The sequence below is a fragment of the Rhipicephalus microplus genome, unplaced genomic scaffold (genome assembly GCF_043290135.1).
Source record: "Rhipicephalus microplus isolate Deutch F79 unplaced genomic scaffold, USDA_Rmic scaffold_119, whole genome shotgun sequence".
Classification (NCBI taxonomy): domain Eukaryota; kingdom Metazoa; phylum Arthropoda; class Arachnida; order Ixodida; family Ixodidae; genus Rhipicephalus; species Rhipicephalus microplus.
The window spans coordinates 304,931-330,000 of record NW_027464691.1 but is presented as its reverse complement, the minus strand read 5'-3'; positions in this window follow the sequence as shown (position 1 = coordinate 330,000).

Sequence of the window (25,070 nt, the reverse complement as noted above, 5' to 3'; positions counted from 1 at the left end):
GTGAGATGTAGTGTTTTTCAACATTACAAGTCGGGAACTACGATATCTAATGTGAAAGCGCATGAAACCGTCGTAATCTTGTAGAAAACATTGTAAAGTTGCGAGTAAAACGTTTTCTAACGATAGAAGTGCGAAGGTTAGGTTAGGTTAGGTTAGTTTAAGCTAGGTAGCGTCGTGAAACAACCAAAAACGACGTCATCTAACGAGATAGTGTTGTTTTATAGCGAGTATTAAACTGCGATAGGTGAAATGTTGTGAAAGCACTCAAAACGGCATGAACAAGCCAAATACTGCGTGTTCTACCGTTACAAGTGCGAAACTGCTATATTGTGATATTCTCGTTAAAGCGCATGAAAGCATCGTGAAACCTTAAAGAACAAAGTCATTTAGCGAGATACAGCGTTCTGTACTGTAATAAGTTGGTGAAAAACTGTGAGGTTATGCAAATATGGTAATTGTGAACAAAACAGTGTAATAGAGCGTTTTTAGATACAAGTGCGAATGTTAGCTTAGGTTAAGATATGAACCGTCGTAAAACCGCATTAAACATTGTCAATTAGTGAGATGCAGTGTTTTTCACCTTTACAAGTTGGGAACTGCGATATCTAATGTGAAAGCGCATGAAACCGTCGTAATCTTGTAGAAAACATTGTAAAGTAGCGAATAAAACGTTTTCTAACGATAGAAGTGCGAAGGTTCGGTTAGTTTGAGCTAGGTAGCGTCGTGAAACCACCAAAAACGATGTCATCTAACGAGATAGTGTTGTTTTATTGCGAGTACGAAACTGCGATAGGTGAAATATTGGGAAAGCACACAAAATGGCATGAACTAGCCAGATACTGCGTCTTGTGCCGTTACAAGTGCGAAACTGCTTTAATGTGATATTCTCGTTAAAGCGCATGCAAGTATCGTGAAACCTTAAAGAACGATGTCATTTAGCGAGATACAGCGTTCTGAACTGTAATAAGTTGGTGAGAAACTGTGAGGTCAAGCAAATATCGTAATTGTGAACGAAACAGTGTAATTGAGCGTATTTAGATACAAGTGCGAATGTTAGGTTAGGTTGAGATATCAACCGTCGTAAAACCGCATTAAACAATGTCACTTAGTGAGATGTAGTGTTTTTCAACATTACAAGTCGGGAACTACGATATCTAATGTGAACGCGCATGAAACCGTCGTAATCTTGTAGAAAACATTGTAAAGTTGCGAGTAAAACGTTTTCTAACGATAGAAGTGCGAAGGTTAGCTTGAGTTATGTTAGTTTAGGCTATGTAGCGTCGTGAGACCACCAAAAAGGACGTCATCTAACGAGATAGTGTTGTTTTATTGCATGTACGTAACTGCAATAGGTGAAATGTTGTGAAAGTACACAAAACGGCTTGAACAAGCCATATACTGCGTGTTGTACCGTTACAAGTGCGAAACTGCTATAATGTGATATTCTTGTTAAAGCGCATGCAAGCATCGTGAAACCTTAAAGAACGATGTCATTTAGCGAGATACAGCGTTCTGTACTGCAATAAGTTGGTGAAAAACTGTGATGTTATGCAAATATCGTAATTGTGAACGAAACAGTGTAATAGAGCGTTTTTCCATACAAGTACGAATGTTAGGTTAGGTTAAGATATGAACCGTTGTAAAACCGCATTAAACAATGTCACTTAGTGAGATGCAGTCTTTTTCACCATTACAAGTCGGGAACTACGATATCTAATGTGAAAGCGCATGAAACCGTCGTAATCTTGTAGAAAACATTGTAAAGTTTCGAGTAAAACGTTTTCTAACGATAGAAGTGCGAAGGTTAGGTTAGGTTAGGTTAGTTTAGGCTAGGTAGCGTCGTGAAACTACCAAAAACGACGTCATTTAAAGAGATAGTTGTTTTATTGCGAGTATTAAACTGCGATAGGTGAAATGTTGTGAAAGCACACAAAACGGCATGAACAAGCCAAATACTGCGTGTTCTACCGTTACAAGTGCGAAACTGCTATATTGTGATATTCTCGTTAAAGCGCATGCAAGCATCGTGAAACCTTAAAGAACAATGTCTTTTAGCGAGATACAGCGTTCTGTACTGCAATAAGTTGGTGAAAAACTGTGAGGTTATGCAAATATCGTAATTGTGAACGAAACAGTGTAATAGAGCGTTTTTCAATACAAGTACGAATGTTAGGTTAGGTTAAGATATGAACCGTCGTAAAACCGCATTAAACAATGTCACTTAGTGAGATGCAGTGTTTTTCACCATTACAAGTCGGGAACTGGGATATCTAATGTGAAAGCGCTTGCAAACGTCGTTAGGTTAGGTTAGGTTAGGTTAGGTTAGGTTAGGTTACGTTAGGTTAGGTTAGGTTAGGTTAGGTTAGGTTATGTTAGGTTAGGTTGGGTTAGGTTAGGTTAGGTTACGTTAGGTTAAGGTATGAACCGTCGTAAAACCGCAATAAACAATGTCACTTCGTGAGATGCAGTGTTTTTCACCTTTACAAGTTGGGAACTGCGATATCTAATGTGAAAGCGCTTGAAACCGTCGTAATGTTGTAGAAAGCAATGTAAAGTAGCGAGTAAAACGTTTTCTAACGATAGAAGTGCGAAGGTTATGTTAGGTTGAGTTATGTTAGTTTAAGCTAGGTAGCGTCGTGAAACCACCAAAAACGACGTCATCTAACGAGATAGTGTTGTTTTATTGCGAATACGAAACTGCGATAGGTAAAATGTGAAAGCACACAAAACGGCATGAACAAGCCAAATACTGCGTGTTGTACCGTTACAAGTGCGAAACTGCTATGTTTTGACATTCTCGGTAAAGCGCATGCAAGTATCGTGAAACCTTAAAGAACGATGTCATTTAGCGAGATACAGCGTTCTGTACTGTAATAAGTTGGTGAGAAACTGTGAGGTCAAGCAAATATCGTAATTGTGAACGAAACAGTGTAATTGAGCGTCTTTAGATACAAGTGCGAATGTTAGGTTAGGTTGACATATCAACCGTCGTAAAACCGCATTAAACAATGTCACTTAGTGAGATGTAGTGTTTTTCAACATTACAAGTCGGGAACTACGATATCTAATGTGAAAGCGCATGAAACCGTCGTAATCTTGTAGAAAACATTGTAAAGTTGCGAGTAAAACGTTTTCTAACGATAGAAGTGCGAAGGTTAGGTTAGGTTAGGTTAGTTTAAGCTAGGTAGCGTCGTGAAACTACCAAAAACGACGTCATCTAACGAGATAGTGTTGTTTTATAGCGAGTATTAAACTGCGATAGGTGAAATGTTGTGAAAGCACTCAAAACGGCATGAACAAGCCAAATACTGCGTGTTCTACCGTTACAAGTGCGAAACTGCTATATTGTGATATTCTCGTTAAAGCGCATGAAAGCATCGTGAAACCTTAAAGAACAAAGTCATTTAGCGAGATACAGCGTTCTGTACTGTAATAAGTTGGTGAAAAACTGTGAGGTTATGCAAATATGGTAATTGTGAACAAAACAGTGTAATAGAGCGTTTTTAGATACAAGTGCGAATGTTAGCTTAGGTTAAGATATGAACCGTCGTAAAACCGCATTAAACATTGTCAATTAGTGAGATGCAGTGTTTTTCACCTTTACAAGTTGGGAACTGCGATATCTAATGTGAAAGCGCATGAAACCGTCGTAATCTTGTAGAAAACATTGTAAAGTAGCGAATAAAACGTTTTCTAACGATAGAAGTGCGAAGGTTCGGTTAGTTTGAGCTAGGTAGCGTCGTGAAACCACCAAAAACGATGTCATCTAACGAGATAGTGTTGTTTTATTGCGAGTACGAAACTGCGATAGGTGAAATATTGGGAAAGCACACAAAATGGCATGAACTAGCCAGATACTGCGTCTTGTGCCGTTACAAGTGCGAAACTGCTTTAATGTGATATTCTCGTTAAAGCGCATGCAAGTATCGTGAAACCTTAAAGAACGATGTCATTTAGCGAGATACAGCGTTCTGAACTGTAATAAGTTGGTGAGAAACTGTGAGGTCAAGCAAATATCGTAATTGTGAACGAAACAGTGTAATTGAGCGTATTTAGATACAAGTGCGAATGTTAGGTTAGGTTGAGATATCAACCGTCGTAAAACCGCATTAAACAATGTCACTTAGTGAGATGTAGTGTTTTTCAACATTACAAGTCGGGAACTACGATATCTAATGTGAACGCGCATGAAACCGTCGTAATCTTGTAGAAAACATTGTAAAGTTGCGAGTAAAACGTTTTCTAACGATAGAAGTGCGAAGGTTAGCTTGAGTTATGTTAGTTTAGGCTATGTAGCGTCGTGAGACCACCAAAAAGGACGTCATCTAACGAGATAGTGTTGTTTTATTGCATGTACGTAACTGCAATAGGTGAAATGTTGTGAAAGTACACAAAACGGCTTGAACAAGCCATATACTGCGTGTTGTACCGTTACAAGTGCGAAACTGCTATAATGTGATATTCTTGTTAAAGCGCATGCAAGCATCGTGAAACCTTAAAGAACGATGTCATTTAGCGAGATACAGCGTTCTGTACTGCAATAAGTTGGTGAAAAACTGTGAGGTTATGCAAATATCGTAATTGTGAACGAAACAGTGTAATAGAGCGTTTTTCCATACAAGTACGAATGTTAGGTTAGGTTAAGATATGAACCGTTGTAAAACCGCATTAAACAATGTCACTTAGTGAGATGCAGTCTTTTTCACCATTACAAGTCGGGAACTACGATATCTAATGTGAAAGCGCATGAAACCGTCGTAATCTTGTAGAAAACATTGTAAAGTTTCGAGTAAAACGTTTTCTAACGATAGAAGTGCGAAGGTTAGGTTAGGTTAGGTTAGTTTAGGCTAGGTAGCGTCGTGAAACTACCAAAAACGACGTCATTTAAAGAGATAGTTGTTTTATTGCGAGTATTAAACTGCGATAGGTGAAATGTTGTGAAAGCACACAAAACGGCATGAACAAGCCAAATACTGCGTGTTCTACCGTTACAAGTGCGAAACTGCTATATTGTGATATTCTCGTTAAAGCGCATGCAAGCATCGTGAAACCTTAAAGAACAATGTCTTTTAGCGAGATACAGCGTTCTGTACTGCAATAAGTTGGTGAAAAACTGTGAGGTTATGCAAATATCGTAATTGTGAACGAAACAGTGTAATAGAGCGTTTTTCAATACAAGTACGAATGTTAGGTTAGGTTAAGATATGAACCGTCGTAAAACCGCATTAAACAATGTCACTTAGTGAGATGCAGTGTTTTTCACCATTACAAGTCGGGAACTGGGATATCTAATGTGAAAGCGCTTGCAAACGTCGTTAGGTTAGGTTAGGTTAGGTTAGGTTAGGTTACGTTAGGTTAGGTTAGGTTAGGTTAGGTTATGTTAGGTTAGGTTGGGTTAGGTTAGGTTAGGTTACGTTAGGTTAAGGTATGAACCGTCGTAAAACCGCAATAAACAATGTCACTTCGTGAGATGCAGTGTTTTTCACCTTTACAAGTTGGGAACTGCGATATCTAATGTGAAAGCGCTTGAAACCGTCGTAATGTTGTAGAAAGCAATGTAAAGTAGCGAGTAAAACGTTTTCTAACGATAGAAGTGCGAAGGTTATGTTAGGTTGAGTTATGTTAGTTTAAGCTAGGTAGCGTCGTGAAACCACCAAAAACGACGTCATCTAACGAGATAGTGTTGTTTTATTGCGAGTACGAAACTGCGATAGGTAAAATGTGAAAGCACACAAAACGGCATGAACAAGCCAAATACTGCGTGTTGTACCGTTACAAGTGCGAAACTGCTATGTTTTGACATTCTCGGTAAAGCGCATGCAAGTATCGTGAAACCTTAAAGAACGATGTCATTTAGCGAGATACAGCGTTCTGTACTGTAATAAGTTGGTGAGAAACTGTGAGGTCAAGCAAATATCGTAATTGTGAACGAAACAGTGTAATTGAGCGTCTTTAGATACAAGTGCGAATGTTAGGTTAGGTTGACATATCAACCGTCGTAAAACCGCATTAAACAATGTCACTTAGTGAGATGTAGTGTTTTTCAACATTACAAGTCGGGAACTACGATATCTAATGTGAAAGCGCATGAAACCGTCGTAATCTTGTAGAAAACATTGTAAAGTTGCGAGTAAAACGTTTTCTAACGATAGAAGTGCGAAGGTTAGGTTAGGTTAGGTTAGTTTAAGCTAGGTAGCGTCGTGAAACTACCAAAAACGACGTCATCTAACGAGATAGTGTTGTTTTATAGCGAGTATTAAACTGCGATAGGTGAAATGTTGTGAAAGCACTCAAAACGGCATGAACAAGCCAAATACTGCGTGTTCTACCGTTACAAGTGCGAAACTGCTATATTGTGATATTCTCGTTAAAGCGCATGAAAGCATCGTGAAACCTTAAAGAACAAAGTCATTTAGCGAGATACAGCGTTCTGTACTGTAATAAGTTGGTGAAAAACTGTGAGGTTATGCAAATATGGTAATTGTGAACAAAACAGTGTAATAGAGCGTTTTTAGATACAAGTGCGAATGTTAGCTTAGGTTAAGATATGAACCGTCGTAAAACCGCATTAAACATTGTCAATTAGTGAGATGCAGTGTTTTTCACCTTTACAAGTTGGGAACTGCGATATCTAATGTGAAAGCGCATGAAACCGTCGTAATCTTGTAGAAAACATTGTAAAGTAGCGAATAAAACGTTTTCTAACGATAGAAGTGCGAAGGTTCGGTTAGTTTGAGCTAGGTAGCGTCGTGAAACCACCAAAAACGATGTCATCTAACGAGATAGTGTTGTTTTATTGCGAGTACGAAACTGCGATAGGTGAAATATTGGGAAAGCACACAAAATGGCATGAACTAGCCAGATACTGCGTCTTGTGCCGTTACAAGTGCGAAACTGCTTTAATGTGATATTCTCGTTAAAGCGCATGCAAGTATCGTGAAACCTTAAAGAACGATGTCATTTAGCGAGATACAGCGTTCTGAACTGTAATAAGTTGGTGAGAAACTGTGAGGTCAAGCAAATATCGTAACTGTGAACGAAACAGTGTAATTGAGCGTATTTAGATACAAGTGCGAATGTTAGGTTAGGTTGAAATATCAACCGTCGTAAAACCGCATTAAACAATGTCACTTAGTGAGATGTAGTGTTTTTCAACATTACAAGTCGGGAACTACGATATCTAATGTGAAAGCGCATGAAACCGTCGTAATCTTGTAGAAAACATTGTAAAGTTGCGAGTAAAACGTTTTCTAACGATAGAAGTGCGAAGGATAGCTTGAGTTATGTTAGTTTAAGCTATGTAGCGTCGTGAGACCACCAAAAAGGACGTCATCTAACGAGATAGTGTTCTTTTATTGCATGTACGTAACTGCAATAGGTGAAATGTTGTGAAAGTACACAAAACGGCTTGAACAAGCCAGATACTGCGTGTTGTACCGTTACAAGTGCGAAACTGCTATAATGTGATATTCTTGTTAAAGCGCATGCAAGCATCGTGAAACCTTGAAGAACGATGTCATTTAGCGAGATACAGCGTTCTGTACTGCAATAAGTTGGTGAAAAACTGTGAGGTTATGCAAATATCGTAATTGTGAACGAAACAGTGTAATAGAGCGTTTTTCCATACAAGTACGAATGTTAGGTTAGGTTAAGATATGAACCGTCGTAAAACCGCATTAAACAATGTCAATTAGTGAGATGCAGTGTTTTTCACCATTAAAAGTCGGGAACTGCGATATCTAATGTGAAAGCGCTTGCAACCGTCGTTAGGTTAGGTTAGGTTAGGTTAGGTTAGGTTAGGTTAGGTTTTGTTAGGTTAGGTTAGGTTAGGTTAGGTTAGGTTAGATTAGGTTAGGTTGGGTTGAGTTGGGTTAGGTTAGGTTAGGTTAGGTTAGGTTGGGTTAGATTAGGTTAGGTTAGGTTAGGTTACGTTAGGTTAGGTTAGGTTACGTTAGGTTAGGTTAGGTTAGGTTACGTTAGGTTAGGTTAGGTTAGGTAAGGATAATTTGGTTAGGTTAGGTAAGGTTAGGTTAGGTTAGGTTAGGTTGGGTTGGGTGTTGTTGGGTTGGGTTGGGTTGGTTTGGGTTAGGTTTGGTTAGGTTAGGTTAGGTTACGTTAGGTTATGTTAGGTTAGGTTAGGTTACGTTAGGTTAGGTTAGGTCAGGTAAGGTTAGGTTACGTTAGAATAGGTTAGGTTAGGTTAGGTTACGTTAGGTTAGGTTAGGTTTGGTTAGGTTTGGTTAGGTTAGCTTAGGTTAGGTTAGGTTGGGTTGGGTTGGGTTGGGTTAGGTTAGGTTAGGTTAGGTTAGGTTGGGTTAGGTTAGTTTAGGTTAGGTTAGGTTAGGTTGGGTTGGGTTGGGTTAGGTTAGGTTAGGTTAGGTTAGGTTAGGTAAGGTTAGGTTAGGTTAGGTTAGGTTACGTTAGGTTAAGGTATGAACCGTCGTAAAACCGCATTAAACATTGTCAATTAGTGAGATGCAGTGTTTTTCACCTTTACAAGTTGGGAATCGCGATATCTAATGTGAAAGCGCTTGAAACCGTCGTAATGTTGTAGAAAGCAATGTAAAGTAGCGAGTAAAACGTTTTCTAACGATAGAAGTGCGAAGGTTAGGTTAGGTTAGGTTATTTTAAGCTAGGTAGCGTCGTGAAACTACCAAAAACGACGTCATCTAACGAGATAGTGTTGTTTTATAGCGAGTATTAAACTGCGATAGGTGAAATGTTGTGAAAGCACTCAAAACGGCATGAACAAGCCAAATACTGCGTGTTCTACCGTTACAAGTGCGAAACTGTTATATTGTGATATTCTCGTTAAAGCGCATGAAAGCATCGTGAAACCTTAAAGAACAAAGTCATTTAGCGAGATACAACGTTCTGTACTGCAATAAGTTGGTGAAAAACTGTGAGGTTATGCAAATATGGTAATTGTGAACAAAACAGTGTAATAGAGCGTTTTTAGATACAAGTGCGAATGTTAGCTTAGGTTAAGATATGAACCGTCGTAAAACCGCATTAAACATTGTCAATTAGTGAGATGCAGTGTTTTTCACCATTAAAAGTCGGGAACTGCGATATCTAATGTGAAAGCGCTTGCAATCGTCGTTAGGTTAGGTTAGGTTAGGTTAGGTTTTGTTAGGTTAGGTTAGGTTAGGTTAGGTTAGATTAGGTTAGGTTGGGTTGAGTTGGGTTAGGTTAGGTTAGGTTAGGTTAGGTTGGGTTAGGTTAGGTTAGGTTAGGTTAGGTTACGTTAGGTTAGGTTAGGTTAGGTAAGGATAATTTGGTTAGGTTAGGTAAGGTTAGGTTAGGTTAGGTTAGGTTAGGTTAGGTTAGCTTAGGTTAGGTTAGGTTGGGTTGGGTTGGGTTGGGTTAGGTTAGGTTAGGTTAGGTTGGGTTAGGTTAGTTTAGGTTAGGTTAGGTTAGGTTAGGTTAGGTTGGGTTGGGTTGGGTTAGGTTAGGTTAGGTTAGGTAAGGTTAGGTTAGGTTAGGTTAGGTTAGGTTAGGTTAGGTTAGGTTAAGGTATGAACCGTCGTAAAACCGCATTAAACAATGTCACTTAGTGAGATGCAGTGTTTTTCACCTTTACAAGTTGGGAACTGTGATATCTAATGTGAAAGCGCTTGAAACCGTCGTATTGTTGTAGAAAGCAATGTAAAGTAGCGAGTAAAACGTTTTCTAACGATAGAAGTGCGAAGGTTATGTTAGGTTGAGTTATGTTAGTTTAAGCTAGGTAGCGTCGTGAAACTACCAAAAACAACGTCATCTAACGAGATAGTGTTGTTTTATTGCGAGTACGAAACTGCGATAGGTGAAATGTTGTGAAAGCACACAAAACGGCATGAACAAGCCAAATACTGCGTGTTGTACCGTTACAAGTGCGAAACTGCTATGTTGTGATATTCTCGTTAAAGCGCATGCAAGCATCGTGAAACCTTAAAGAACGATGTTATTTAGCGAGATACAGCGTTCTGTACTGCAATAAGTTGGTGAAAAACTGTGAGGTTATGCAAATACCTAATTGTGAACGAAACAGTGTAATAGAGCGTTTTTTAATACAAGTGCGAATGTTAGGTTAGGTTAAGATATGAACCGTCGTAAAACCGCATTAAACAATGTCACTTAGTGAGATGCAGTGTTTTTCACCATTACAAGTCGGGAACTGCGATATCTAATGTGAAAGCGCTTGCAAACGTCGTTAGGTTAGGTTAGGTTAGGTTACGTTAGGTTAGGTTAGGTTAGGTTTGGTTAGGTTAGGTTAGGTTAGGTTAGGTTAGGTTAGGAATGTTAGGTAAGGTTTGGTTAGGTTAGGTTAGGTGAGGTTGGGTTAGGTAAGGTTAGGTTAGGTTAGGATATGAACCGCGCTAAAACCGCATTAAACAATGTCACTTAGTGAGATGCTGTGTTTTTCACCATTACAAGCCGGGAACTGCGATATCTAATGTGAAAGCGCATGAAACCGTCGTAATCTTGTAGAAAACATTGTAAAGTAGCGAATAAAACGTTTTCTAACGATAGAAGTGCGAAGGTTCGGTTAGTTTGAGCTAGGTAGCGTCGTGAAACCACCAAAAACGATGTCATCTAACGAGAGAGTGTTGTTTTATTGCGAGTACGAAACTGCGATAGGTAAGATATTGGGAAAGCACACAAAATGGCATGAACTAGCCAGATACTGCGTCTTGTGCCGTTACAAGTGCGAAACTGCTTTAATGTGATATTCTCGTTAAAGCGCATGCAAGTATCGTGAAACCTTAAAGAACGATGTCATTTAGCGAGATACAGCGTTCTGTACTGTAATAAGTTGGTGAGAAACTGTGAGGTCAAGCAAATATCGTAATTGTGAACGAAACAGTGTAATTGAGCGTATTTAGATACAAGTGCGAATGTTAGGTTAGGTTGAGATATCAACCGTCGTAAAACCGCATTAAACAATGTCACTTAGTGAGATGTAGTGTTTTCCAACATTACAAGTCGGGAACTACGATATCTAATGTGAAAGCGCATGAAACCGTCGTAATCTTATAGAAAACATTGTAAAGTTGCGAGTAAAACGTTTTCTAACGATAGAAGTGCGAAGGTTAGCTTGAGTTATGTTAGTTTAAGCTATGTAGCGTCGTGAGACCACCAAAAAGGACGTCATCTAACGAGATAGTGTTGTTTTATTGCATGTACGAAACTGCAATAGGTGAAATGTTGTGAAAGTACACAAAACGGCTTGAACAAGCCAGATACTGCGTGTTGTACCGTTACAAGTGCGAAACTGCTATAATGTGATATTCTCTTTAAAGCGCATGCAAGCATCGTGAAACCTTAAAGAACGATGTCATTTAGCGAGGTACAGCGTTCTGTACTGCAATAAGTTGGTGAGAAACTGTGAGGTCAAGCAAATATCGTAATTGTGAACGAAACAGTGTAATAGAGCGTTTTTCAATACAAGTACGAATGTTAGGTTAGGTTAAGATATGAACCGTCCTAAAACCGCATTAAACAATGTCACTTAGTGAGATGCAGTGTTTTTCACCATTACAAGTCGGGAACTGCGATATCTAATGTGAAAGCGCTTGCAAACGTCGTTAGGTTAGGTTAGGTTAGGTTAGGTTAGGTTAGGTTACGTTAGGTTAGGTTAGGTTAGGTTAGGTTAGGTTAGGTTAGGTTGGGTTAGGTTAGGTTAGGTACGTTAGGTTAAGGTATGAACCGTCGTAAAACCGCATTAAACAATGTCACTTAGTGAGATGCAGTGGTTTTCACCTTTACAAGTTGGGAACTGCGATGTCTAATGTGAAAGCGCTTGAAACCGTCGTAATGTTGTAGAAAGCAATGTAAAGTAGCGAGTAAAACGTTTTCTAACGATAGAAGTGCGAAGGTTATGTTAGGTTGAGTTATGTTAGTTTAAGCTAGGTAGCGTCGTGAAACCACCAAAAACGACGTCATCTAACGAGATAGTGTTGTTTTATTGCGAGTACGAAACTGCGATAGGTAAAATGTTGTGAAAGCACACAAAACGGCATGAACAAGCCAAATACTGCGTGTTGTACCGTTACAAGTGCGAAACTGCTATGTTGTGACATTCTCGGTAAAGCGAATGCAAGTATCGTGAAACCTTAAAGAACGATGTCATTTAGCGAGATACAGCGTTCTGTACTGTAATAAGTTGGTGAGAAACTGTGAGGTCAAGCAAATATCGTAATTGTGAACGAAACAGTGTAATTGAGCGTCTTTAGATACAAGTGCGAATGTTAGGTTAGGTTGACATATCAACCGTCGTAAAACCGCAATAAACAATCTCACTTAGTGAGATGTAGTGTTTTTCAACATTACAAGTCGGGAACTACGATATCTAATGTGAAAGCGCATGAAACCGTCGTAATCTTGTAGAAAACATTGTAAAGTTGCGAATAAAACGTTTTCTAACGATAGAAGTGCGAAGGTTAGGTTAGGTTAGGTTAGGTTAAGCTAGGTAGCGTCGTGAAACTACCAAAAACGGCGTCATCTAACGAGATAGTGTTGTTTTATTGCGAGTATTAAACTGCGATAGGTGAAATGTTGTGAAAGCACACAAAACGGAATGAACAAGCCAAATACTGCGTGTTCTACTGTTACAAGTGCGAAACTGCTATATTGTGATATTCTCGTTAAAGCGCATGCAAGCATCGTGAAACCTTAAAAGAACAATGTCATTTAGCGAGATACAGCGTTCTGTACTGCAATAAGTTGGTGAAAAACTGAGGTTATGCAAATATCGTAATTGTGAACAAAACAGTGTAATAGAGCGTTTTTAGATACAAGTGCGAATGTTAGGTTAGGTTAAGATATGAACCGTCGTAAAACCGCATTAAACAATGTCAATTAGTGAGATGCAGTGTTTTTCACCATTAAAAGTGGGGAACTGCGATATCTAATGTGAAAGCGCTTGCAACCGTCGTTAGGTTAGGTTAGGTTAGGTTAGGTTAGGTTAGGTTTGGTTAGGTTAGGTTAGGTTAGGTTAGGGTAGATATGGTTAGGTTGGGTTGAGTTGGGTTAGGTTAGGTTAGGTTAGGTTGGGTTAGGTTAGGTTAGGTTAGGTTCGGTAAGGATAATTTGGTTAGGTTAGGTAAGGTTAGGTTAGGTTAGGTTAGGTTGGGTTGGGTGTTGTTGGGTTGGGTTGGGTTGGGTTAGGTTGGGTTAGGTTAGGTTAGGTTACGTTAGGTTAGGTTAGGTTAGGTTACGTTAGGTTATGTTAGGTTAGGTTAGGTTACGTTAGGTTAGGTTAGGTCAGGTAAGGTTAGGTTACGTTAGAATAGGTTAGGTTAGGTTAGGTTACGTTAGGTTAGGTTAAGTTAGGTTAGGTTAGGTTTGGTTAGGTTAGGTTAGGTTAGCTTAGGTTAGGTTAGGTTGGGTTGTGTTGGGTTAGGTTGGGTTAGGTTAGGTTAGGTTAGGTTAGGTTGGGTTAGGTTAGGTTAGTTTAGGTTAGGTTAGGTTAGGTTAGGTTGGGTTGGGTTGGGTTAGGTTAGGTTAGGTTAGGTAAGGTTAGGTTAGGTTAAGGTATGAACCGTCGTAAAACCGCATTAAACAATGTCACTTAGTGAGATGCAGTGTTTTTCACCTTTACAAGTTGGGAACTGCGATATCTAATGTGAAAGCGCATGAAACCGTCGTAATCTTGTAGAAAACATTGTAAAGTTGCGAGTAAAACGTTTTCTAACGATAGAAGTGCGAAGGTTAGGTTAGGTTAGGTTACTTTAAGCTAGGTAGCGTCGTGAAACTACCAAAAGCGACGTCATCTAACGAGATAGTGTTGTTTTATTGCGAGTATTAAACTGCGATAGGTGAAATGTTGTGAATGCACACAAAACGGCATGAACAAGCCAAATACTGCGTGTTCTACCGTTACAAGTGCGAAACTGCTATATTGTGATATTCTCGTTAAAGCGCATGCAAGCATCGTGAAACCTTAAAGAACGATGTCATTTAGCGAGATACAGCGTTCTGTACTGCAATAAGTTGGTGAAAAACTGTGAGGTTATGCAAATATCCTAATTGTGAACGAAACAGTGTAATAGAGCGTTTTTTAATACAAGTGCGAATGTTAGGTTAGGTTAAGATATGAACCGTCGTAAAACCGCATTAAACAATGTCACTTAGTGAGATGCAGTGTTTTTCACCTTTACAAGTTGGGAACTGCGATATCTAATGTGAAAGCGCATGAAACCGTCGTAATCTTGTAGAAAACATTGTAAAGTAGCGAATAAAACGTTTTCTAACGATAGAAGTGCGAAGGTTCGGTTAGTTTGAGCTAGGTAGCGTCGTGAAACCACCAAAAACGATGTCATCTAACGGGATAGTGTTGTTTTATTGCGAGTACGAAACTGCGATAGGTGAAATATTGGGAAAGCACACAAAATGGCATGAACTAGCCAGATACTGCGTCTTGTGCCGTTACAAGTGCGAAACTGCTTTAATGTGATATTCTCGTTAAAGCGCATGCAAGTATCGTGAAACCTTGAAGAACGATGTCATTTAGCGAGATACAGCGTTCTGTACTGCAATAAGTTGGTGAAAAACTGTGAGGTTATGCAAATATCGTAATTGTGAACGAAACAGTGTAATAGAGCGTTTTTCCATACAAGTACGAATGTTAGGTTAGGTTAAGATATGAACCGTCGTAAAACCGCATTAAACAATGTCACTTAGTGAGATGCAGTGTTTTTCACCATTACAAGTCGGGAACTGCGATATCTAATGTGAAAGCGCTTGCAAACGTCGTTAGGTTAGGTTAGGTTAGGTTAGGTTAGGTTAGGTTAGGTTACGTTAGGTTAGGTTTGGTTAGGTTAGGTTAGGTTAGGTTAGGTTAGGTTAGGTTATGTTAGGTTAGGTTGGGTTAGGTTAGGTTAGGTTACGTTAGGTTAAGGTATGAACCGTCGTAAAACCGCAATAAACAATGTCACTTCGTGAGATGCAGTGTTTTTCACCTTTACAAGTTGGGAACTGCGATATCTAATGTGAAAGCGCTTGAAACCTTCGTAATGTTGTAGAAAGCAATGTAAAGTAGCGAGTAAAACGTTTTCTAACGATAGAAGTGCGAAGGTTATGTTAGGTTGAGTTATGTTAGTTTAAGCTAGGTAACGTCGTGAAACCACCAAAAACGACGTCATCTAACGAGATAGTGTTGTTTTATTGCGAGTACGAAACTGCGATAGGTAAAATGTGAAAGCACACAAAACGGCATGAACAAGCCAAATACTGCGTGTTGTACCGTTACAAGTGCGAAACTGCTATGTTTTGACATTCTCGGTAAAGCGCATGCAAGTATCGTGAAACCTTAAAGAACGATGTCATTTAGCGAGATACAGCGTTCTGTACTGTAATAAGCTGGTGAGAAACTGTGAGGTCAAGCAAATATCGTAATTGTGAACGAAACAGTGTAATTGAGCGTCTTTAGATACAAGTGCGAATGTTAGGTTAGGTTGACATATCAACCGTCGTAAAACCGCATTAAACAATGTCACTTAGTGAGATGTAGTGTTTTTCAACATTACAAGTCGGGAACTACGATATCTAATGTGAAAGCGCATGAAACCGTCGTAATCTTGTAGAAAACATTGTAAAGTTGCGAGTAAAACGTTTTCTAACGATAGAAGTGCGAAGGTTAGGTTAGGTTAGGTTAGTTTAAGCTAGGTAGCGTCGTGAAACTACCAAAAACGACGTCATCTAACGAGATAGTGTTGTTTTATAGCGAGTAGTAAACTGCGATAGGTGAAATGTTGTGAAAGCACACAAAACGACATGAACAAGCCAAATACTGCGTGTTCTACCGTTACAAGTGCGAAACTGCTATATTGTGATATTCTCGTTAAAGCGCATGCAAGCATCGTGAAACCTTAAAGAACAATGTCATTTAGCGAGATACAACGTTCTGTACTGCAATAAGTTGGTGAAAAACTGTGAGGTTATGCAAATATGGTAATTGTGAACAAAACAGTGTAATAGAGCGTTTTTAGATACAAGTGCGAATGTTAGGTTAGGTCAAGATATGAACCGTCGTAAAACCGCATTAAACTATGTCAATTAGTGAGATGCATTGTTTTTCACCATTAAAAGTCGGGAACTGCGATATCTAATGTGAAAGCGCTTGCAACCGTCGTTAGGTTAGGTTAGGTTAGGTTAGGTTAGGTTTTGTTAGGTTAGGTTTGGTTAGGTTAGGTTAGATTAGGTTAGGTTGGGTTGAGTTGGGTTAGGTTAGGTTAGGTTAGGTTAGGTTGGGTTAGGTTAGGTTAGGTTAGGTTAGGTTACGTTAGGTTAGGTTAGGTTACCTTAGGTTAGGTTAGGTTACGTTAGGTTAGGTTAGGTTAGGTAAGGATAATTTGGTTAGGTTAGGTAAGGTTAGGTTAGGTTAGGTTAGGTTGGGTTGGGTGTTGTTGGGTTGGGTTGGGTTGGGTTAGGTTGGGTTAGGTTAGGTTAGGTTACGTTAGGTTAGGTTAGGTTAGGTTAGGTTACGTTAGGTTATGTTAGGTTAGGTTAGATTAGGTTACGTTAGGTTAGGTTAGGTCAGGTAAGGTTAGGTTACGTTAGAATAGGTTAGGTTAGGTTAGGTTACGTTAGGTTAGGTTAAGTTAGGTTAGGTTAGGTTTTGTTAGGTTTGGTTAGGTTAGCTTAGGTTAGGTTAGGTTGGGTTGGGTTGGGTTGGGTTAGGTTAGGTTAGGTTAGGTTAGGTTGGGTTAGGTTAGTTTAGGTTAGGTTAGGTTAGGTTAGGTTGGGTTGGGTTGGGTTAGGTTAGGTTAGGTTAGGTTAGGTAAGGTTAGGTGAGGTTAGGTTAGGTTACGTTAGGTTAAGGTATGAACCGTCGTAAAACCGCATTAAACAATGTCACTTAGTGAGATGCAGTGTTTTTCACCTTTACAAGTTGGGAACTGTGATATCTAATGTGAAAGCGCTTGAAACCGTCGTATTGTTGTAGAAAGCAATGTAAAGTAGCGAGTAAAACGTTTTCTAACGATAGAAGTGCGAAGGTTATGTTAGGTTGAGCTATGTTAGTTTAAGCTAGGTAGCGTCGTGAAACCACCAAAAACGACGTCATCTAACGAGATAGTGTTGTTTTATTGCGAGTACGAAACTGCGATAGGTAAAATGTGAAAGCACACAAAACGGCATGAACAAGCCAAATACTGCGTGTTGTACCGTTACAAGTGCGAAACTGCTATGTTTTGACATTCTCGGTAAAGCGCATGCAAGTATCGTGAAACCTTAAAGAACGATGTCATTTAGCGAGATACAGCGTTCTGTACTGTAATAAGCTGGTGAGAAACTGTGAGGTCAAGCAAATATCGTAATTGTGAACGAAACAGTGTAATTGAGCGTCTTTAGATACAAGTGCGAATGTTAGGTTAGGTTGACATATCAACCGTCGTAAAACCGCATTAAACAATGTCACTTAGTGAGATGTAGTGTTTTTCAACATTACAAGTCGGGAACTACGATATCTAATGTGAAAGCGCATGAAACCGTCGTAATCTTGTAGAAAACATTGTAAAGTTGCGAGTAAAACGTTTTCTAACGATAGAAGTGCGAAGGTTAGGTTAGGTTAGGTTAGTTTAAGCTAGGTAGCGTCGTGAAACTACCAAAAACGACGTCATCTAACGAGATAGTGTTGTTTTATTGCGAGTATTAAACTGCGATAGGTGAAATGTTGTGAAAGCACACAAAACGGCATGAACAAGCCAAATACTGCGTGTTCTACCGTTACAAGTGCGAAACTGCTATATTGTGATATTCTCGTTAAAGCGCATGCAAGCATCGTGAAACCTTAAAGAACAATGTCATTTAGCGAGATACAGCGTTCTGTACTGCAATAAGTTGGTGAAAAACTGTGAGGTTATGCAAATATGGTAATTGTGAACAAAACAGTGTAATAGAGCGTTTTTAGATACAAGTGCGAATGTTAGGTTAGGTTAAGATATGAACCATCGTAAAACCGCATTAAACAATGTCAATTAGGGAGATGCAGTGTTTTTCACCATTAAAAGTCGGGAACTGCGATATCTAATGTGAAAGCGCTTGCAACCGTCGTTAGGACAGGTTAGGTTAGGTTAGGTTAGGTTTTGTTAGGTTAGGTTAGGTTAGGTTAGGTTAGATTAGGTTAGGTTGGGTTGAGTTGGGTTAGGTTAGGTTAGGTTAGGTTAGGTTGGGTTAGGTTAGGTTAGGTTACGTTAGGTTAGGTTAGGTTACGTTAGGTTAGGTTAGGTTAGGTAAGGATAATTTGGTTAGGTTAGGTAAGGTTAGGTTAGGTTAGGTTAGGTTAGGTTGGGTTGGGTGTTGTTGGGTTGGGTTGGGTTGGGTTGGGTTAGGTTGGGTTAGGTTAGGTTAGGTTAGGTTACGTTAGGTTAGGTTAGGTTAGGTTAGGTTACGTTAGGTTATGTTAGGTTAGGTTAGGTTACATTAGGTTAGGTTAGGTCAGGTAAGGATAGGTTACGTTAGAATAGGTTAGGTTAGGTTAGGTTAGGTTTGGTTAGGTTTGGTTAGGTTAGCTTAGGTTAGGTTAGGTTGGGTTGGGTTGGGTTGGGTTAGGTTAGGTTAGGTTAGGTTAGGTTGGGTTAGGTTAGTTTAGGTTAGGTTAGGTTAGATTATGTTGGGTTGGGTTGGGTTAGGTTAGGTTAGGTTAGGTAAGGTTAGGTTAGGTTAGGTTAGGTTACGTTAGGTTAAGGTATGAACCGTCGTAAAACCGCATTAAACAATGTCACTTAGTGAGATGCAGTGTTTTTCACCTTTACTAGTTGGGAACTGCGATATCTAATGTGAAAGCGCATGAAACCGTCGTAATCTTGTAGAAAACATTGTAAAGTAGCGAATAAAACGTTTTCTAACGATAGAAGTGCGAAGGTTATGTTAGGTTGAGTTATGTTAGTTTAAGCTAGGTAGCGTCGTGAAACCACCAAAAACGACGTCATCTAACGAGATAGTGTTGTTTTATTGCGAGTACGAAACTGCGATAGGTAAAATGTGAAAGCACACAAAACGGCATGAACAAGCCAAATACTGCGTGTTGTACCGTTACAAGTGCGAAACTGCTATGTTTTGACATTCTCGGTAAAGCGCATGCAAGTATCGTGAAACCTTAAAGAACGATGTCATTTAGCGAGATACAGCGTTCTGTACTGTAATAAGCTGGTGAGAAACTGTGAGGTCAAGCAAATATCGTAATTGTGAACGAAACAGTGTAATTTAGCGTCTTTAGATATAAGTGCGAATGTTAGGTTAGGTTGACATATCAACCGTCGTAAAACCGCATTAAACAATGTCACTTAGTGAGATGTAGTGTTTTTCAACATTACAAGTCGGGAACTACGATATCTAATGTGAAAGCGCATGAAACCGTCGTAATCTTGTAGAAAACATTGTAAAGTTGCGAGTAAAACGTTTTCTAACGATAGAAGTGCGAAGGTTAGGATAGGTTAGGTTAGTTTAAGCTAGGTAGCGTCGTGAAACTACCAAAAACGACGTCATCTAACGAGATAGTGTTGTTTTATAGCGAGTATTAAACTGCGATAGGTGAAATGTTGTGAAAGCACATAAAACGGCATGAACAAGCCAAATACTGCGTGTTCTACCGTTACAAGTGCGAAACTGCTATATTGTGATATTCTCGTTAAAGCGCATGCAAGCATCGTGAAACCTTAAAGAACAATGTCATTTAGCGAGATACAACGTTCTGTAATGCAATAAGTTGGTGAAAAACTGTGAGGTTATGCAAATATGGTAATTGTGAACAAAACAGTGTAATAGAGCGTTTTTAGATACAAGTGCGAATGTTAGGTTAGGTTAAGATATGAACCGTCGTAAAACCGCATTAAACAATGTCAATTAGTGAGATGCAGTGTTTTTCACCATTAAAAGTCGGGAACTGCGATATTTAATGTGAAAGCGCTTGCAACCGTCGTTAGGTTAGGTTAGGTTAGGTTAGGTTAGGTTAGGTTTTGTTAGGTTAGGTTAGGTTAGGTTAGATTAGGTTAGGTTGGGTTGAGTTGGGTTAGGTTAGGTTAGGTTAGGTTAGGTTGGGTTAGGTTAGGTTAGGTTAGGTTAGGTTAGGTTACGTTAGGTTAGGTTAGGTTACGTTAGGTTAGGTTAGGTTAGGTTAGGTTAGGTTAGGTAAGGATAATTTGGTTAGGTTAGGTAAGGTTAGGTTAGGTTAGGTTAGGTTGGGTTGGGTGTTGTTGGGTTGGGTTGGGTTGGGTTAGGTTAGGTTAGGTTACGTTAGGTTATGTTAGGTTAGGTTAGGTTAGGTTACGTTAGGTTAGGTTAGGTCAGGTAAGGTTAGGTTACGTTAGAATAGGTTAGGTTAGGTTAGGTTACGTTAGGTTAGGTTAAGTTAGGTTAGGTTAGGTTTGGTTAGGTTTGGTTAGGTTAGCTTAGGTTAGGTTAGGTTGGGTTGGGTTGGGTTGGGTTAGGTTAGGTTAGGTTAGGTTAGGTTGGGTTAGGTTAGTTTAGGTTAGGTTAGGTTAGGTTAGGTTGGGTTGGGTTGGGTTAGGTTAGGTTAGGTTAGGTTAGGTAAGGTTAGGTGAGGTTAGGTTAGGTTACGTTAGGTTAAGGTATGAACCGTCGTAAAACCGCATTAAACAATGTCACTTAGTGAGATGCAGTGTTTTTCACCTTTACAAGTTCGGAACTGTGATATCTAATGTGAAAGCGCTTGAAACTGTCGTATTGTTGTAGAAAGCAATGTAAAGTAGCGAGTAAAAGGTTTTCTAACGATAGAAGTGCGAAGGTTATGTTAGGTTGAGTTATGTTAGTTTAAGCTAGGTAGCGTCGTGAAACTACCAAAAACAACGTCATCTAACGAGATAGTGTTGTTTTATTGCGAGTACGAAACTGCGATAGGTGAAATGTTGTGAAAGCACACAAAACGGCATGAACAAGCCAAATACTGCGTGTTGTACCGTTACAAGTGCGAAACTGCTATGTTGTGATATTCTCGTTAAAGCGCATGCAAGCATCGTGAAACCTTAAAGAACGATGTCATTTAGCGAGATACAGCGTTCTGTACTGCAATAAGTTGGTGAAAAACTGTGAGGTTATGCAAATATCCTAATTGTGAACGAAACAGTGTAATAGAGCGTTTTTTAATACAAGTGCGAATGTTAGGTTAGGTTAAGATATGAACCGTCGTAAAACCGCATTAAACAATGTCACTTAGTGAGATGCAGTGTTTTTCACCATTACAAGTCGGGAACTGCGATATCTAATGTGAAAGCGCTTGCAAACGTCGTTAGGTTAGGTTAGGTTAGGTTAGGTTACGTTAGGTTAGGTTAGGTTAGGTTTGGTTAGGTTAGGTTAGGTTAGGTTAGGTTAGGGATGTTAGGTAAGGTTTGGTTAGGTTAGGTTAGGTTAGGTTGGGTTAGGTAAGGTTAGGTTAGGTTAAGATATGAACCGCGCTAAAACCGCATTAAACAATGTCACTTAGTGAGATGCTGTGTTTTTCACCAAGTCGGGAACTGCGATATCTAATGTGAAAGCGCATGAAACCTTCGTAATCTTGTAGAAAACATTGTAAAGTAGCGAATAAAACGTTTTCTAACGATAGAAGTGCGAAGGTTCGGTTAGTTTGAGCTAGGTAGCGTCGTGAAACCACCAAAAACGATGTCATCTAAAGAGATAGTGTTGTTTTATTGCGAGTACGAAACTGCGATAGGTAAAATATTGGGAAAGCACACAAAATGGCATGAACTAGCCAGATACTGCGTCTTGTACCGTTACAAGTGCGAAACTGCTATAATGTGATATTCTCGTTAAAGCGCATGCAAGTATCGTGAAACCTTGAAGAACGATGTCATTTAGCGAGATACAGCGTTCTGTACTGCAATAAGTTGGTGAAAAACTGTGAGGTTATGCAAATATCGTAATTGTGAACGAAACAGTGTAATAGAGCGTTTTTCCATACAAGTACGAATGTTAGGTTAGGTTAAGATATGAACCGTCGTAAAACCGCATTAAACAATGTCACTTAGTGAGATGCAGTGTTTTTCACCATTACAAGTCGGGAACTGCGATATCTAATGTGAAAGCGCTTGCAAACGTCGTTAGGTTAGGTTAGGTTAGGTTAGGTTAGGTTAGGTTAGGTTAGGTTACGTTAGGTTAGGTTTGGTTAGGTTAGGTTAGGTTAGGTTAGGTTAGGTTAGGTTATGTTAGGTTAGGTTGGGTTAGGTTAGGTTAGGTTACGTTAGGTTAAGGTATGAACCGTCGTAAAACCGCAATAAACAATGTCACTTCGTGAGATGCAGTGTTTTTCACCTTTACAAGTTGGGAACTGCGATATCTAATGTGAAAGCGCTTGAAACCTTCGTAATGTTGTAGAAAGCAATGTAAAGTAGCGAGTAAAACGTTTTCTAACGATAGAAGTGCGAAGGTTATGTTAGGTTGAGTTATGTTAGTTTAAGCTAGGTAACGTCGTGAAACCACCAAAAACGACGTCATCTAACGAGATAGTGTTGTTTTATTGCGAGTACGAAACTGCGATAGGTAAAATGTGAAAGCACACAAAACGGCATGAACAAGCCAAATACTGCGTGTTGTACCGTTACAAGTGCGAAACTGCTATGTTTTGACATTCTCGGTAAAGCGCATGCAAGTATCGTGAAACCTTAAAGAACGATGTCATTTAGCGAGATACAGCGTTCTGTACTGTAATAAGCTGGTGAGAAACTGTGAGGTCAAGCAAATATCGTAATTGTGAACGAAACAGTGTAATTGAGCGTCTTTAGATACAAGTGCGAATGTTAGGTTAGGTTGACATATCAACCGTCGTAAAACCGCATTAAACAATGTCACTTAGTGAGATGTAGTGTTTTTCAACATTACAAGTCGGGAACTACGATATCTAATGTGAAAGCGCATGAAACCGTCGTAATCTTGTAGAAAACATTGTAAAGTTGCGAGTAAAACGTTTTCTAACGATAGAAGTGCGAAGGTTAGGTTAGGTTAGGTTAGTTTAAGCTAGGTAGCGTCGTGAAACTACCAAAAACGACGTCATCTAACGAGATAGTGTTGTTTTATAGCGAGTATTAAACTGCGATAGGTGAAATGTTGTGAAAGCACACAAAACGACATGAACAAGCCAAATACTGCGTGTTCTACCGTTACAAGTGCGAAACTGCTATATTGTGATATTCTCGTTAAAGCGCATGCAAGCATCGTGAAACCTTAAAGAACAATGTCATTTAGCGAGATACAACGTTCTGTACTGCAATAAGTTGGTGAAAAACTGTGAGGTTATGCAAATATGGTAATTGTGAACAAAACAGTGTAATAGAGCGTTTTTAGATACAAGTGCGAATGTTAGGTTAGGTCAAGATATGAACCGTCGTAAAACCGCATTAAACAATGTCAATTAGTGAGATGCATTGTTTTTCACCATTAAAAGTCGGGAACTGCGATATCTAATGTGAAAGCGCTTGCAACCGTCGTTAGGTTAGGTTAGGTTAGGTTAGGTTAGGTTTTGTTAGGTTAGGTTTGGTTAGGTTAGGTTAGATTAGGTTAGGTTGGGTTGGGTTGAGTTGGGTTAGGTTAGGTTAGGTTAGGTTAGGTTGGGTTAGGTTAGGTTAGGTTAGGTTAGGTTACGTTAGGTTAGGTTAGGTTACCTTAGGTTAGGTTAGGTTACGTTAGGTTAGGTTAGGTTAGGTAAGGATAATTTGGTTAGGTTAGGTAAGGTTAGGTTAGGTTAGGTTAGGTTGGGTTGGGTGTTGTTGGGTTGGGTTGGGTTGGGTTAGGTTGGGTTAGGTTAGGTTAGGTTACGTTAGGTTAGGTTAGGTTAGGTTAGGTTACGTTAGGTTATGTTAGGTTAGGTTAGATTAGGTTACGTTAGGTTAGGTTAGGTCAGGTAAGGTTAGGTTACGTTAGAATAGGTTAGGTTAGGTTAGGTTACGTTAGGTTAGGTTAAGTTAGGTTAGGTTAGGTTTGGTTAGGTTTGGTTAGGTTAGCTTAGGTTAGGTTAGGTTGGGTTGGGTTGGGTTGGGTTAGGTTAGGTTAGGTTAGGTTAGGTTGGGTTAGGTTAGTTTAGGTTAGGTTAGGTTAGGTTAGGTTGGGTTGGGTTGGGTTAGGTTAGGTTAGGTTAGGTTAGGTAAGGTTAGGTGAGGTTAGGTTAGGTTACGTTAGGTTAAGGTATGAACCGTCGTAAAACCGCATTAAACAATGTCACTTAGTGAGATGCAGTGTTTTTCACCTTTACAAGTTGGGAACTGTGATATCTAATGTGAAAGCGCTTGAAACCGTCGTATTGTTGTAGAAAGCAATGTAAAGTAGCGAGTAAAACGTTTTCTAACGATAGAAGTGCGAAGGTTATGTTAGGTTGAGCTATGTTAGTTTAAGCTAGGTAGCGTCGTGAAACCACCAAAAACGACGTCATCTAACGAGATAGTGTTGTTTTATTGCGAGTACGAAACTGCGATAGGTAAAATGTGAAAGCACACAAAACGGCATGAACAAGCCAAATACTGCGTGTTGTACCGTTACAAGTGCGAAACTGCTATGTTTTGACATTCTCGGTAAAGCGCATGCAAGTATCGTGAAACCTTAAAGAACGATGTCATTTAGCGAGATACAGCGTTCTGTACTGTAATAAGCTGGTGAGAAACTGTGAGGTCAAGCAAATATCGTAATTGTGAACGAAACAGTGTAATTGAGCGTCTTTAGATACAAGTGCGAATGTTAGGTTAGGTTGACATATCAACCGTCGTAAAACCGCATTAAACAATGTCACTTAGTGAGATGTAGTGTTTTTCAACATTACAAGTCGGGAACTACGATATCTAATGTGAAAGCGCATGAAACCGTCGTAATCTTGTAGAAAACATTGTAAAGTTGCGAGTAAAACGTTTTCTAACGATAGAAGTGCGAAGGTTAGGTTAGGTTAGGTTAGTTTAAGCTAGGTAGCGTCGTGAAACTACCAAAAACGACGTCATCTAACGAGATAGTGTTGTTTTATTGCGAGTATTAAACTGCGATAGGTGAAATGTTGTGAAAGCACACAAAACGGCATGAACAAGCCAAATACTGCGTGTTCTACCGTTACAAGTGCGAAACTGCTATATTGTGATATTCTCGTTAAAGCGCAT